The following is a 17,916-nucleotide window of genomic DNA, read 5'->3' as shown; positions in this document are numbered from 1 at the left end:
AAAAAAGCTAGAAAGGAGATTTTAGAAAATACATAATAGCTATGCCATTACAATGTTATTCATTATTTAATTAACATATGGCAGTTCTTTGACATCTGATCAGGACTGAGACATCTTTGTGTTGTGTGCTATAGCAGCACAAATATTCCCACGATTTCTGCTTCAAGGAGCTTGCTCACATTTTCAGTACCATCTGCACAGATACTCTGCTTACAAATAAGACTTATTTACTGAATCTGCATCTTTGCTTTTTCTAGGTTCTAGCCAAGATGATTTTATAGCCTCTGCTCCTAGAACAATTATACTCAAAAATAGGAGGTGGAAGCATAAATCTCAAAGGGCGTGTAGCAAGCAAGAGAGGCACAGCAGAAACAAATTCCTGCGAGAACAAAGTAAGTTTGACCAATCTGTTGTTTTCTTCTCTGCTCTGTGAAATGATTCATCTGACTTACATTCTTACAAAGCTGCTTACATGGTTATGCACAAGAATAATTCTGAGCAGTAAAACACTTTGTAAGAATCCTAATGAATTCATAAATAGGGTTTGTGAGAATACAAAGTATTACAATTTACCAAATAAAGGCAGCATAAACTTTATTATTTCTTATTCCTATGGTTTTCCTTGCACAGATGCTTTGATAATTAATTCTAGCTTGATCAAATTCCGCACTTATCTGAAATTAATTCTGGTGCATCATTAAAATGTTTTCCATCTTTCAAGGTACTTTGCTTTTATTCACATTCTGCAATTATCTGCTGCTGATTGTTTTGAGTGAACTCACTGTTCAATAAAGTTGCCTAATGGTTCCTGAGTGAATGGAAATCAGTGGGATGATGTGTGGGTGGAAGGACTCGCCACTGAGATTACCACTTGTGCAAGCAGAACAGCAGAACTGAAACTTTGGTCAGGCGCTTGTGGTTGCATTCAGCTGGGACTTGCCTGTGTTCCCATCCTCCATGAGGAAGAGTTCCATATTGCATTCTAGAGAGAGAAAGTGGAATATGCTTATCTATGGAATAATTAGTCTCATTTTTATGATCTGGCATAGTGAACTAGAATAATACATTAAATTAATACTGATAAAAACTGAGGAATCAGTAAGCATTAGTAACTGCTTTGTATCAGTTAGCTGTAACCTAGTTTGCTTTGAGCTGGTTTACTACCCCTATATGTCTTCAATTCAAATTGCAGAATTATGTATAAGGGATGTAGGCCATACGTAAAAGATAAGGAGTCTTATTTTTGGAAATATGTGATGCACGAAAAGAACTTGAGGGTTGTAATGGCTAGTCAGCTGAATGTGAACTTCTAATGAAAAGCTGCGACCAGATGAAATAACGTGATCCTGAAATGTATGAACAAGAATTTTGAGTATGTCATTATATATTCCCTCTGTATTAGACATTGGCAACACCCAGTTCTGGAATGCTGTGCCCAGTATTAGTATCACAGACTAGGAAGGTTATCAATACATGGAGAAAAGCCATCCTAATAATGACAGAATTAGAAAACATTTATCCTAATGAAAGGCTCAGGAAGCTCTGCTCTTTACCTTTTAAAAGGGGTTGAATAATAAAGAACTTAATTGGTATATATTAATAAGTAGTTGCTTCTGGAACAGAAGTTTTATAATAAAAGGCTTTTCAATCTGCTAGAAACAAAATTCAACAGCTGGAAATTGAAGTTTTACATTTACAGAGGAAAAAGAATATATATATCTCTATATATCTCTATATATCTATATCTTTATTTCATAGGGTAAATAATGACTGGAAGAACTTGCTAATGCTGGTGGTAGATCTTTGGCAATCAAAAGCAGATGCCCACTTGAAATAAGTAAATAAAAAAATACCCAATAAGATAGAAATCAGTTTAAGATTTGCACCATGCAAGAGCTCGGAGTTAGTCAGTGGTTTCTTCTAGTCTGTATTTCCTATGAATGTCGTACATCACACAAGAATAACCTATATAATTACTTTGCTGTGCAGAGCACTAAATTGGGCTCATGTTACCTTCCAGTTACAGATTGTATAAGCAACTGTAAAACTATACTTCCATAGACTTGTCTTTCCAAGAATTCATTCCATTCAAAACACCATTTCCTATATATGTAGCACTGGTGAGCTCTTAAATTCAAGGGAAGCCACAATGAACTCAGTAGATTTATTTAGGTATGTTGATTGCTATGATGTAATCTAGAGAAATAGAGTCCAAAGGAAGAAGTAAACAGCTCATTTCCTGAATTAATAGAAATACTCTCCTCTAAATGAAAGTTTTTGTGGGTGTTTTGAGAGCATTGGACATAGCTGCTTTTCTGTAGCTTCTATAGCTGAATATTTTCTATATATATGATTTCCTTGACAGCCAGCTAGTGAAGTTTTTGTGTAACTAACTGAAAGACAGGATACAATAGGGACATAATTTTTCCAATGCAAACTCTAGGAAATATTTTAGTTGCTTCTATTTTTTTTTAGTTACTATAAAATACCACATACATGAAAGTGCTGAAAGTGAAAATAATGAACCAGAAATGTGCTATTTGTTATTTTAGTACTATTCTACTCAGCATCAGAAATAAATACTTGATGGGAAGTGCGAAGGATCTTCCAAACACTGCCAAAATTCATTCTGCCACAAGGTGATTGAGATTTTAGTCAGCTGGGGTCTTATTGTGCCTGGCAGTAACACTTGATCTCTTCTTTCATCAGTCTTGCAGCACTCCTGGAAGCAGTGTGTGTTCTGGGAATAGTAAAAAAAAAAAAAAAATACTACTCAAACCTGATAGAAAAGTAAGTGAACACTCACCAACTTCAGAGAAGTTAGAAAACTTGCTTATTCTCAAGCTGAGCAGGGAAGAGTAATTGTACTGAACACAGTAACTCAAAGGAGGAATAGAAGCATCAGTATTGCATCTCTGTCTCTCTACCATTAAAGTTCCTATCCTCTCCTCTGTTGATTTCAAAACAATGGTTGCAATGCCTTTGTGTCAGCAAACCCTGCCACCATCACCCTGCAGATGTGGTCTGTGGCAAGTCTTGAAAGAGTGGAGACTGGTCCCTGGGCATGGGGTTTGTCTAGCTGAAGGTAAAAATCTCTAGTGGTACTTTAGAGGTGCCAGTATTTTGCAAATATTCATCTTGATTATCCTGGCCTCTTAATTTCTGAGCATGTGTGGTGTTTACATGTCCTCAGCTGTTGTATTCAAAGACTCCGAAAGCTGTCTGCATCGGTACTTCTATGCACGTGCCACATACGCAGCACCCACAGCCTAATCATTGGACACCTGGCACTATCCTAGTTAGAGCACGTTTTTCCTTTGCATTGTTCTTTGCTGAGGCTGAGAAAGGAGAACGTCCTTAGGGGCTCTGGAAGAAAAGGAGCCTTTGGCGAAGGAGGACCTGTAGAGTCTTACCTAGGAGAGAGGCTGCATAGGCCCACTCACCCCTGGTAATGTTGGGGAGAGCTTGCTGCAGGCTAGAGGTCCTTCAGGTGGCAAAAGAAGGAGGGGAAGGAAAACCCCCACAGCTCATCTTCCACACTTAGTGGGTACAAGATGATGACATAGATGGTTTATTCACCTAGCAGAGGAATGCTGGTAGAATAGTCTTTATTAGTAGTAGTTAAGTTATTAAAGTAGGGTATCCAGATAAGCAAACAGATTATATGTGTACTCTCTGACAGGCACATCCTCTTGTATAAGAATAAGTCAGAGAAATAGCAATAACTGTGTCATTTTCTGGGGTAGACACTGGCAAACACAAGAGATGCCTCTCCCTCTACTCAGCCCTGGTGAGGCCACATCTGGAGTACTGTGTCCAGTTCTGGGCTCCCCAGTACAAGAGAGACATGGAGCTACTGCAGCAAGTCCAGCGGAGGGCTATTAAGATGATTAAGGGACTAGAGCATCTCTCATATGAGGAAAGGCTGAGAGAGCTGGGACTCTTCAGCCTGGAAAAGAGAAGACTGAGGGGGCAATCTTATCAATGTGTATAAGCACATTCTGTGATTTCTGTGATTACCACTTTCACCCTTGAATGTCCCCTGCTTTAGACAACCAGACAGACCTGCTCTATTGGGATTATCGGGCTAGGACAGTTTGATTCAAGTTATGAGCCTAAATGGTTGCTTGGATTTCATAAAACTGCCCTACTGCTACTATACAAGAGTTTGTTTTGTTACAAGTATAATTAAAAAATATACAGGAAATAAAAACATAGATGGTATTATTTCCATCTTACATAAGGAAGTGGGAAGAGTTTGAACCCTTTAGGTCAGCCATTACAGACAGTATGAGAATACTCTTTGCCATCCTAGGAGTTGGCAGCCATGTTTCAGTCCCATCTCAGGGCTTCCCCAGGATGTCATCTGTCATGCTCTTTTTTGGTCTTCATTCTTTTGAGTGAGTAGGAGCATTTGGCCTTTCCTGATTCTGCTTGCCCTGTCGGCACCATAGCTCTCCAATTAGCCCTCCTCAAATGCCGTCCCACCTTGGGATCTCCTAAAATATTTTCCGCTGACATTTTGTAGTTTCCCTCTCTGGAGGAGGGGATGCCTGTATACTGCTTAGAAGGCTTTGCTTCAAATGTTTGACTTCCTTCAGTTGTCTCCTTCATGCTGTTCAAGTGACACAGGAAAGCTGTGCCTTTCCTTGATAGGTCTGGGATGAGGAAGGGGCTTGTTTCCAGGGTCTACTCTGATGTGGGACTCGAGCCAGGTGTGCAGCAGAGCTCTGAATCGGTGCATGCAAATATGAACAGGCCTGTTCTGTAAATAACCACCATAACATGCTTAAATGGTTCAGGAGGGCAAATGGGACAGTATGGGACAGGTTGAAACAGTAAGTAAAAATCAAGATATCTATTCAGTTTGACAGATATATGTCATTAATAGCTTAATAATAACAGTATTAAGTCACAGTCAACCTGATAGGGAAAGAGCTAAAAGTTGTAGAAAACATTTCACAGCACCCAGCATGGATGGAAACATCACGTAACCAAAAGCAGAACTCATGTGCACACTGAAGAACAGAGATTAGTTTTCAACACACCTAAAATGGGGAAGTTAAGCTGCAGAGGGAGAAAGTTTCCCGTGTTACCCATGTGGAAAACATTTTGTACTTCAGAACTGAAGAGAAAGTGAAATAATTGACACGTGAGTTGAAGCAATTGACAAAAGCACTTAACTGTATATCCTACATGGTTGAATGACTCTCATCAAAGGTCAAGCAGATCAGTAGCTTACTTTTCTGAAGTCACTTTGTGCTTTTCTAGCAGGTTCCCTTCCAGGAGTTCAAAGGTGACTTTATTGACCCTGAAGTCTCCCTTTTTTGTTTGAAGATTAGTGTGATCAAGAACCAACATCTTAAGAAAATAGTAGTTTGATCAGAAGAAAGATGTATTGATATATGAGACGGGAAGACATGATAAAGCCTTTATTTGGTAATGAAACAAGTAAGAGTTGTTCCTTACAAAAGTTTGTTCTAATGTAACTGAACTTCCTGAGATATCATTAAAAGACATGGAAGAACTTGAGAAAATGTATCCGTTTGATTTTATGAATCTTGGTGATAGAATGATCCACTACTTACAAGCTATCCGTACTAATAACAAATACAATAATCTAGACATTAACCCGTGAAAGGTTAATGTCATGCATACTTTAGTATTATACAGAAAAAGTATTCAACACTGCATAGCAGATGTCTACTGAAACTTCTGTTCCAAATGTCAGAAAGCTAAGCATTTTAAAGAATGAATGGGTAATTTGTATTATTTAGAGTGTTTTTGGCTAAATAACAGTTCGGGCAAAAAGGCCAAGACAAAAGTCTAACCTCTTCTTTTGGAGTACCACAAACCGCATGTTGAAAAGCAATGTTCCTCACAAAATACCCAACAGGAATGCTCTGCAGCTATGTTTGGATAATAGATGTCCTTGTTTTTCCCATGACTTTGTTACACTTCGTAATCCCATCTCCTCCCTGATATCATTAATAACTAGGTTCAGACTTGCCTGGCTTTTCCTGGACTATTTTCAAGAAGTAATTTTGTTTTATATTATTCCTTCCTGACCTATTTCTCCTGCACTATAAACTCTTCAGTATTTTTAATTAAACTTGCTTGGGGCTAATGATTTTTGTTTTTAAATATGAGCATGATGAGTCTGTGGTTTTCCTAGGCTGTTGCTGATTTAGTCAAAAAACAAGGCAGTGGGGTTTTTAGGGAGTTTTTGTTTGTTTTTAGAAGGTTACAAAACTGAGTCATCATAGGCACCTGAAATCCAAACGCATATATCTGACTCTCAAAAAAGCATTTCTGAAAGTCCCTGCCACAAATTATGTTTTAATGAACTAATTAAAAAAAAAGAGCAAACACTGTGTTAACCAACTTCCCTAAAGTAGCAAGTTTAAACACCACCAAAATGTTTAATTTAGGAATCTGAAAGTGTTATGAGGTTTATGGCTTTGAAAGATGTTGGCATACTGCAGAACGATGGCAGTGTCCATAAGGCCAATGCTAGCAAATTTTTCAGGTAGATTATGTTTTTCTGTCATGATTTATCAGTGAAGCATGTGATTAAAAGTTAGCTGGGAGACACAACATGGCAAAGAATCAAGATGCCACTCATCATAGTATCTGTGGTATTTTGCCCTTTGCAAACAGAGGCTTGAAACTCCCACTGAATTTGGGAGTTAGGAGCTGTTGTTTCTCCTGGATGCCTCTCTTGGGATGCTGTTGCTCCCAGCCTTGCTTCATGGCACTCAAAATCTGATGAGTTACAGTGAGTAGTATTGTCCCCCCTTTGCCTGTGCTTGGACCAAGTTCAACTCATCTGTGGCGCAGGCCTCTGGATACACTTCTCCCTCTCAGGATTCACAGAACAGCAGTTGCAGAATTGTAGGAGGGGCATGTAAACAAACTTTATGCAGTTTATCCCAGCTAAGTGTAATTTCAGGAAAAGACATAAACCTTTAAACTTTACACTCACTATAAAATCCAAACTAACTCAGCAAAGAGGACTTTTTTGCAGAAGAGAAAAGGATTTCACCAATGTTAGCAGAGGGCAGAATTCACCCACTTGATTCCATATGATATTCAGCTAAGCCTGGATAATGTGTCATTTTCAGCAGCTTTTTCCTTTGGGCTTGTCTACATGCTTGGGACCAACATCAAAGTGGGAATCTTCAATGTAAGTGCTCTCTGGTAATCGGTATGAAGAAGCATGTCCAAACAGCTTGATTGCTGGCTGTTGCCTTCACACCAGAGGGTATTTCCTCAGCATGGTGCGTTAGCTTCCCCATGCTTCTTTGGGCTGCTCCTGAGCCCTATGTATTGTGGAAGCATTTCCATGGTGTGAGACAGAATAACAAGCCAAAACTATGGGGAAACTGGCCTGGTCCACAGCTGGCAAATCAACTGTGCAAACCCTGGATTCCCTTTTTCCCATTCAATGAATGGGAACTGCTTCCTATAAGGCTGCTGTCTCTGCTTTCAGATTCCTATCAGGCCACTGGGGATGCTGCAGCTCCTTGTGCTGTGATGCTGGAAATTGGGTAAATGCTGTAGCTTGCATGGATATGTCAAATGTACCACCACTGAACAGAAGCTCTTTTGCAAGCCAGTAGACATACTACTAAGCAGCTTTGACTTCTGTATTTGAACCAGCAGCTGGAGATACGTAGTAGAAAGGGTCCCCTAAGAAATCACATCATGTAGACTTGAACTCTACTAAAATGCTTTACTGGGGGGTTGTATTCCACTGTATACCCGAGGAAGGAAAATGTAATATGTCAACACATCTTCAAACCTGAAAAGGCTGTATAGGCGATGTGCCTGAAACTCATATGGTCAGGGGCCAATCCTTTGTGTATTAAGTCAATATGTTTAAAAGCAATGGCCAAATTCACATGCAAATTCACATGCATGAAATGGAGTAAGTTTCAAAATGTTTTATGGGGAAACAAAATCAAGTCAGCTTCTAAACTCAGCATACCTGCTCCATCATTCACCATGCGTCCTAATGCAAATTTTGGACTGTAGCCTGGGACTGGTGTAATGATTGGGTGTTTCAGTACAGGACAGGCAATGTTACCCAAGTGTTTTAGAGATCAAAGTAATATCTGTATGTGCATGTAAAGTGCTGATAGATTTTTGTTGTATTGTTTCTGGATTTGTAGGTCTAACAACATTTCTTATTGCTTACTAAACACCGGTTGTACGTACAGCAATGCTTGCTCATGTTCATCTCAGATAAAAAAGAAGAAATGGAAAGATAAGATATCACCAATTTCCCTGTTACACACTGGAGATCCTAAACTCTATCTCAACAGTCACTATCTCAAATGAATAACAAAGATTAGTTATATTTCAGTCTCCACACTCCATTTTGTTTAAAGAAAGATTAATGAAATAATACCTTTTTCAGCATATCCCTCCCCTTTGAACTGAGTCATGCATTAGCCACTGAACTGGGACAATAAAAAGAAGTAAAATGCATACAGACCATAAGATAGAAGCAATAGGAACTAAATTACATGTAGTTATTTAGTTTTACAAAGCAGTAAAATGTGGGTTCTGTGCCCTGCCTTTATTATTAAGTAACAAAGGTAATAAAAAAAACAGTACAATCACATGAATCTGACATTTTGCCACATTGCTACAAGCATGTATCATTTCACAGCCAAATACAGTACAGGACATTACCAATAACTTACACTCTATTATTTACATAAATATAACCTTTAAATTCCTCAGGCTTTTTTAAAATCTTTCTTAGTTACACTCACTGACAGGTAACAATTAAGGAAGGACAGGAGGATTTGGTTTACAGTCATGGAATTTTACATTATTTTCTATCATGAGAGAAATACTTCCAACTAACAGCAAAAACATGTCAAACATGGAGATATCATTCCAATTAAACTAGACATTTGGCTAAGTGAAATATTTTCATTGAGTCAGAAGTATTTGTCTAAAATGAAATGTTCGCTAAGCTTTGTCATCTTTTGATGATTTGAGATTAGAACATTGAAATGTGTGTCAAAGATGAGGATGAATCAGAGAAATAGGTAGAATTACTGATACATTTCATTGAAGAAAGCCTGAACTGCGTATTATTTCCTGGTAAAGCTGACAACCTCTACCATAGTCATGTTCATTTGTCCCAAAAAGTGAAAGAAAAATACTCAGTTCAGTCTTTCTGTCATTGAATTGGTATTAAAACCTCATTAGCCCTAAGCAGAAGGAGCCTAAAAAATATAGAAACTCTGTATACTTACTGTTAGTGTAATCGTACAACAACCTTTGTGTAAACAGTTATTGTACTTTCTGGCTTCTGTACAAAAAGTACATGGACCTCAATGAGGTGACATAGCCAAAATATTGTGTTTCCTTTTATATAGGAAAATCACATATTGCTTAGGGCTTTTTCCAGTCCCCACGTCATTTTCAGCAGGACTACTGCTCAGCCAGTCACTTCCCAGCTTGAACCAGTGCCCACAGTACTTCTGCCCCAGTTGCAGAACTTTGCACTTATTTAACTTATTTAATTGACTTGCCCAATTTCAAGTTTTTCATGCTCTCTCTGTATTGATGCCCTGCCATATTAAGTCAATTAATTAGGGCTGGGGACGAAAAACCATTAAGTGTTTTTTGTTTATTTTTATGATGATCATATGCCTATATGAATATGATTCCCTTATTAAATATGAAATTGCTTGTTAGCCAAAAGAAAAATGCAAGTGGACTTAATTAACTTCAGTGAACTTAATTAAACAGAGTATGCTTACAAGGAGCAAGCATTTCCAGTAAAGGTCTTATCTGAATTTCTCTGAGTACATAAAATCATAGCCATGAAAGTGAGAATTTTCTTCATATATTTAATAAAGTCATACTATCTTGCTCAGGATTACACAGATGCCAGATAGTTGATATCATAGATACAAAATGATGAAAAAAATTGGTATGTCATACCATTCTATACACTATACACTCTGTCTTGACAATCAAATCTTTCCAAAGGCCCTGTTCAGCCAAAGAGGTGTGTTCTATACAGTGTAAACAACATATGGATTTCCCCATAGTGAAGTGTTTATTTTGGCAAAAATTAAAGGGTGGGATGATCTTGAAATACCTAATTGCCTTTCAGCTACAGGATGGATTTTGCTGTTAGTGATTTGAGCTGCATATTCATTGTCTCTGGGTACAGGAATTAGATTGTGTTATATGGCAAATATTTAAACAGAGATGCATTTGAAAGCCTACTATACAACAGCAAAGTTAAAACATTCTGTGGCCTACCTAATCTGTATCTGGCACACCTGGGGTGGGTAAATGTACCTTTGGCATAACTTTGTAACCTCCAGGCTACAAAGACGGGCTAGGAATGATGCCAGTTTCCAATTCAAAATAGATTCTCTCAAATAGTGTTTAAATTTCACCTAAGTGACAAAGCTCTAAAGATTTTTTCCAGTAGCCAGGAATAATAGTCTTAACTGAGAGGTTTGTTATTCCCCTAGCCACACCGCTGCGATTCCTCTTCTCCGCATAGCCATGCTCCCCCGTAGTGATCCCCTCCGTAATCAATCACTAGTTGTCGACTCACGGGCAATTCCTTTTATGTAACTGCCTGAGTGAGCGCTCTGATTTGTGCAATCAGTAGGGGGACCAAAATATTTGTGTGCTGAGAAAACAGAAGAAAAAGTGAATCATGTTCACATAGACGGAGGCTGATTTAGTGGATCCGCAGAGAGGGTCCATGACATCTTTTGTACAAAGGATTTCATTAGGAATGCAAAATGGCTGCAATATCATCTTTCACCTGTATTGTGAAGATATTCAGAACATGAGCTAAAAATTGAACATATGCTCAGATCTCCAGACAGTCTGAAATGAAAGAAAGGAAAAGAGCAAATAGTTCCTGTTGTGTTAATGTAGTAGTGTTGACACTAAAGTCCAGTCATGGTTGAAATCTCCTTATTTTAATTCTGATCAAAGGATTTTGCCTGCTATTCCTGTGCTGTTCCTATTAATAATGCATTTTACTAACTTAACATGTTCCTCTGTTTAGAGTTTATTTTGTCTTTTCTGGTAACTGCGGCCTGTGCTTTAGCAAAGCTATGCATAAGAAACTACCCATCTCACAGGCATGCTATGCACTTTTTCAAAATATTACAATTTTATTTTCTTTCCTTTGATTAATCTTAGGCAGTTAAGCCCACAACTTAACAAAAATGTGGGAGGTAGTCTAGGAAGGAGTTTCTCTCTTAGTTTTTGAAAAATAAAATTGTATGCTTGTGTTACAATATACCCAGAGAGGAAATTTGTTGTGTTTTTTAAATTTGCTTTTTAATGATGGAAAAGAGATTTTGTTATGTAACAGCTAGAAGTGCTTGTCAGCAACATTACAAAAAAACAACAACACAAAACAGTCTGGATGGAAAGAGGAACAAATGTATCCCTGATGTTAGCTGACTGTAAACAATTCAGGAAGAATTTGACCCGTGGTTGCTTATGGGATATTTCTTTCCCCACTGAAGCAGAACTGGGGGCCTCTCCTCAGCTCAGCAGAGATGTCCGAGACGGTGGAAACAGCCTAAGCCAGGGAATGGAAAGCAGTTTGGTGGGGTACTTTGGCACCACTGCTGAGCTAGTTTGCCCAGCTGAGAAGCAGAGATGAGTGGCTCAGGTGCAAAGCCATTTTGACCCGGTTTTTATACTGCTCCTGAGTTGCCACTTTACTGCCATGCTGTTGGGTCATAGCCTGCACCAGCTCAGGCTGTCACAGCTGCAGAGGTTGCTCAGTGTCGCTGTGGACCATTGTTCTGCTTAAACCTGCCTGATACCATTTGCAGTTCTCAGTGGCACAGTCTCCATCCTTATGATTTCATAAAAGTTTTTATGACAGGTATAGAACTTCACATTTTAAAAGCAGGTCCTTATACTGGTGCAAGGCCAGATTGTACCTGCCCAGAAAAAAAAGCCCCAAGATAGAGACTAAGGAAGAAGAAACCAAGTTACCCTTTTTGCCTTTTTGTGAGGTGTTCCAAGGAGCTCTTGAATCTCCACAATCTGCAGATCTCTGGTTTTACTGTATCTGGTCACTTCCTGCCGGCTCTCTCAATGGCTTTCTATAGCATGGACATAATGAGACTTAAGTTTTGGGCAGGGGGCAGATGATTACAGTTTGAAGGATGTGGCCTAAACCTTTTCAGGTTTGATGGTTTCCATTTATTCCAATAATTACAGCAGACATATTTTTTAAACCATCAATCATATCAAAAACCTAAGAGAAATTCAGCATGTAGGATATGGCTTCATTGCTATGGCTTTGTCTCCAGGACAGGAGATGGTCATCTGGATCTTTTAATATTGGCAATGATTTATTTGAAGTAAAATTGTTGTACCTTCCAAGTTCTTCATTGGCTCTAAAGGTAAAAATAAGAAATATACCAATGTTAAAATTAATACTGACTTAATGTATAATGAGAGATAGAGGGATCTTAAAGATATGTGGGGAGCTGGGGAACCACATTTTCTTTGCACAAGACTGTATAAAATTTTCAAGGCACTTTTCTTCCAGCAATGGCTTTTATGATCTTATTGCATGTTATGACCTTTCCAGGTAAGAAATTCTGAAATGCATCAGTAAGATTTGCCCTAGTCCCATGTTCTGGCATAAAAGCCTGATAAGCAGAGACCTGGTGGAAATGTTAGAAGCTGACTAATTGTCTTGTAAATGATTTTGGCAGGAGCTTAAGTTTAATTTTGTTTGTTTTTTTTTTTGGGGGGGGGTTCAGAGTAAAATGTAGTAGTAGTTAAAGTAGTAGTTAAATTATTATGGGCACTAGATTGGGAATGTTTATTCTAAGGCAGCAGATATACAATTACAAAACATGGCACAATATGATGGTTTTGGTGGGTGTCCCTCTCCCTCTTTGAGAATTTATGTTGCAAACCCATCCAAGTCCCGTCTCTTCTTTTCACAAGTCAGCTCTTCGTACAGATCAAAGCAGTATGAATGTGCGTGGATGTGGAGAAGGAAGGGGGACAGAGATTGTGTCCATCTTGTCTGTAACGTTTATCATACCTTGCTTTAAATCTATTCCCAATCTCTCACAACAACCTGGCTATGCCAGACATTCCCATTATATCTGTCTGAAACCCAGACTAGCCTTTTGGTTGCCAATACTGTGACATCAACCTAAACCGAGTTCAAGGGAGAGGCTTGGTTCTCATAGTGAAAATGGTCCTCAATACAGTTTATTAAAAGAAAGGAAAATTCAGTTCTCCTTATAGATGCCAATGTAACTTAAGTTCATCTCTTTTGGAAGGGGAGACTGCAGACCCCCAGTGCTCAGGGACAGAGCAGCTCAGGGAGTATGGGAGACCAGGCTGAGCGGCCGAGCGGGAGGCAGGCAGACAGGCTGACAGATTGGCCAGGCGACTTGTGGCCCTGCAGCTTGGTTTGCGCTAGGAGTTCTGATGATATTTCATATCAGATCCAAACTTCCATGTTTCCAAAGAAATATGATGCATTTGGAAATGTACCCCCAGCCCTACCTTTGTATTTGGCCACAGTTTAACCTGCAACAGGCCTATTTTCCATTTTACTCGTGTCTGAACAAGGACAAAGATGCTGGTATGGTAAGACTACTGCCATATTGACTTGAACATATGCTTTACAGTGGTATTTGTGGTAGACTGAAGGAGGATCTTTGGTGTTATTAGGAGCATAATTTCCCAGGCTTATCTAAAGGTAAATCTGCTTTAGCTGTATTTTCCGTTCTCCTTCTGTTGTGGATTATTGCAGTGTAAAAAGAGTTTTCATGAAACCAATGCACAGCTGACCTGCCAATATTGAGAGATATAATACAGACAGAGCTCTCAAATGGACAGGGAAATAGATGTACTGATAAAATGAGTGAATACATATTGTTTACAATGAGGAGTAGTGAAAAAAGAAAAGCAAAGCAAATACCCTGAGTGTATTTCCTCATTATAGGGAACTGACAGGAAAATAAAGAAAGTCCTGTTCAATCAACAACCCATTTGAACATCTACACAAAGATGTCTAATCTACCAGGAAGGGCATGTACCAGTATTTGTGTCGCACAGGTAGGTACTGCAGTGATGAGCACAATAGAAATATATGTTCTAAACCTGACATGCACATTGTCATATGTAACGCTTAATTAGACATAACTGAGTCAGATTGCACCTTCTAGTGTGGAGGCACGTTGGAGCTGAGACTCACTGTACCAGAGAGACCACGTAGATCTTCACATAGAATTATTTTCTTTTTGAAAGAATTTGTCATATTGAAATTCTTTTCTTGAGGTGGAGTAGTTTTTGATTTAAGCATCAGTAAAGAGACTGGCTATATCTATGTTTCTCTCTAAGGCCAGTCTTCAAAGAATCCAGGAGCACAGCTGTGCCTATCATCTGCCATCTGACTGTCCTGATGACAGCCCAAAGGCTACCTGAGGATAGCTTGCCCAGGTGTGGCTGGCAGCATACCAGCCTCCAGAGGGCATATTCTGGCTGCACATAAGTTTGCTCTGTCAGACCTACCCTTTGTATAGCCTAGGTGAGTGATCCCTTTTGAGGATAACCTCTGTGGGTGCCCTACTTTTGCAGTGTAGGCCAGCCTGGTGAGTTGCCTTCTTCCTAGTCATCCAAGCAGAACATCTGCTGGAAGCAGAAATTCTAGCTAAACTTCCTGAGACAGTTGGAAGCTTTGTAATAAAATGGCTTGTTTTTCAGAAAAAAATGAAATGGACACCTCTTTATTGCCAATTCCCATTGAACCTTCTCGGAAAACTCTCTGCTCTAGGGAGACATTTCTGGTCAAAATTGCAGTGTCCCTTTCCTTGAGCAGACAGACTAGCACTTACAACATTAATTTAGGCTGTGAGTGATACAAGTAAAAGTCTGTCTTTTATCTGGCATAAAAACATCAAACCTTGGGGAGGTTAATGCACTAAGCTATGAAACTGTGACAGCATTTTTTCTTTGCTTTTTGCTGCATAAAAATAATTCGGCATTTCTTAGTACAGAAATCTTGTTTGCCACTATTGCAGGAAAATTCACGCTGGCATGTCAAATCATTGTTTTTCTGGGTTTGTGAATAGTTAACTATCCAATGCGAACAGCTGCAGTAGACACAGCTGGTCTATTGAGGCCTACTTTGTGAGTTTCTCCTGAAATTTGGCACAGGGGATCAGGCAAAGCCATGGCTTGAGTTCATTCTCTGCATACAAGCTGAGGGCACTCATGGCTAGATTATTGTCCAAAAGAACTGTTGTCTCCTTTGGCCTGATGTGCTCCTTCTCTGTCATGTTCATGAAAATCCAAAGATCTCAGTTTCACCGTGCAGAACAAAAGAAGAGGAAGGCCATATAGTATGGAAATTCAGAATGCTTTTCAGAACAGGAAAACTCATTTCCATCCACTCTGAGTAAAAAGGGCTGTGATACTACAGAAATGAAACATCATTTCCTAGAAACAACAGTATCATTTATTGCAAAAGAGGTGAACTATTTTCAATAAAAAGCTGGCTTGCTGCTAAGTTCTTCTGGTATTTACAGTATTTTTTTTTTTTTTACCTTAGATTGGAATTGGTTAATTATAAGCCAGATAAAAAGCTTTGATCTTTTGCTGAAGTAGTATAAATCATATGACAATTGATTTTGGAGTTCTATGTCAAACAATGGCATAGCCTCTGAATAAAAAATGTTTGAAGAATGATAGGGCTTGTCAGTAATTAGGTATGCAAACTGTCAATCCATTGCATATGATAGCTACACTAGAAAGTAAGTGTTATAAAGAGAGATCAGAATATACGTCTAGTGTTTAAGTATCCTTTTCATTTGATCCAAAGCCACCCAATAAAAGGTAGCTAAATCAAATAAATATATTTAGAAGTTATGTTTGACAATTTTCTGCAATAGATGTGGCCATTTCCATCACAGGAAACACTGATGGGTAATACCCAGACTGAACAAACTAGAGGTATATGTGGCTTTACCAACTGGTGAAGATCTTAATATATATCCTTACATTCTTGAAAATATGATAGAAATTTTATACTGATACAAACTTATTGTGAAAAATATTGTGGAGAAATGTGCTTCATACATGATGAGTTCTATCAATTTATGCCATTTGAGAATAAAAAAAGGACAGGAAAAAATAGAAATCAAGAAAAAAATAGTAATTCTATAAGAGTCACTATGGAAATTAGCTGTTACAAGATAGTAAATATTTAAAAGAAACCTCCTAACTCATTCCTCTGAAAAGTTCCCCCTTACAGAAGTTAGAGGAGGAGTAGTAACTTTCTGTAGGTGACATGTGGAACACCAGATTATATGTACTAATAACAGGCTCTAAGAGCAATGAATCAGAGCACTATGAGGTGAGGAGATATGCAAGACCCCTGATACAGAACATAAAATATGGCCAGAAGACCTGAAAAAGTCCAGACTAAGAGAAACTATTTAAACCTGACTTTTCCCTGAAGTAGATGAGCAGTCACACAATCTTTTTCACTGGCTTGGCTGAGGAGTAATAGTTTTTCTCTGACAGGGCAAATATTGTCATATTTTTTTCTGAGTACTGCCTTAATGAGGGATTCACTTCTGGTCAGTTTATTCTGCTTGATGTTTTCCGTTTGTTTATGTTAGCATGCATTTTTGCGAGGACATAAACTTTTGTGTTCCCTCATCCCTGCTATTTTTAATGAACTGAAGTCTATGAGACTGAATGAAATATCTTTGAAAGACTTTATTCTATTAGGCCACTTACAATATTCCACTTTCAGTAAATTTGAATAATGATGATCTATATAAATTGTTCAATAATATGTGTTTATGCAATTGCTAAGGCAAGGGCTTTCACAAAGCACACATGGGAGGAATAAACCCAGCAAGGGTGTTTTGTTGGAGTCAGCAGATCATCAAGAGATAATCCAACACAGCTGATATGTGTTTCCATATTAACTTCAGTCCTGATGCAAATAGATCCAAATATCACTGAGACTAAAAGTGTTTCTAAATGTTAGAGAGAGAAATGACCACTGGGTCTGGCTGCAGATCTGAATGATATGAGGCTTTCTATTCTTTCTTAATGGGGACCTGTAGCAAATTCCCACTATCCTTATACCTCAGTTTAGCCCCTTCAGTAAGGGACACTAGAGTCCTGAGAGGTTCCATAAAGAAGGGGACAGGGAACATTATTTTCTGGTTAACATTTAATGTAAGGTTTTCTCTTTTTTAAATAGTAGATCATAACTCTTAAATAATTGTAAAGGAAGGAGTCAGTAGGGAATGACCTTTAAAGGTCACATTCAAAGCCAGTGTAATGTAATTAAAATAACGGCTCAGAAACATGTGTTTTAAAATCTCATTAACCGCATTTATATTTGTCACAGGAAAGTTTACACAGATATCAATAAGAAACATGCTGAAGTAAGGTCAAAGTCTTTTTACCAGTGCATGGAAAAGATATTGTAATTTTTTTATTTTACATTAGGGAACAAAATGATCTCAGAGTTATTCTAGTTTAGTCTGTATGAACAAAAATTCCTTACCGTTTTGTTTTATATAAAAACTCAGTAGAATGGAACAATTGTCTTCTATCCCCGTTTCACCTCATCACAGTCATGATATCTATGGGTATGTCTACAGGGCTAGTGGCAGACACTCCAATCTCTTACACATCTTCCTGGCTGAAGTTGGAGACTGAGGTGCCCAGTGAAGCCTGGAACAGGACTAAGCATTTGTGCTGTGTTTTAAATTATTTTTAATAATCCTGGAATAATCCTTAATTCATGTACCATGCAGCTTCCTTAACTAACTCCTTCTCATATTATTAAAAAAAGCATGCCAATCTATGGTTCCTGCCTTGTATCTGGTATATTCA

General features: G+C 38.4%; 1 long non-coding RNA gene across 1 annotated transcript in view; it reads left to right on the top strand.

Moving 5' to 3' along the window:
- The first annotated feature begins 273 nt into the window (after positions 1–273).
- LOC106499522 (uncharacterized) overlaps positions 274–17,916 on the top strand; it is a 109,681-nt gene continuing 92,038 nt past the window's right edge. Inside the window, exon 1 of the long non-coding RNA XR_001295200.2 lies at positions 274–392. This is a non-coding gene — a long non-coding RNA (uncharacterized lncRNA). The remainder of the gene's footprint in view (positions 393–17,916) is intronic.

The sequence above is a fragment of the Apteryx mantelli genome, chromosome Z (genome assembly GCF_036417845.1).
Source record: "Apteryx mantelli isolate bAptMan1 chromosome Z, bAptMan1.hap1, whole genome shotgun sequence".
Classification (NCBI taxonomy): Eukaryota; Metazoa; Chordata; class Aves; order Apterygiformes; family Apterygidae; genus Apteryx; species Apteryx mantelli.
This window is presented reverse-complemented; position numbering and strand designations above follow the sequence as displayed.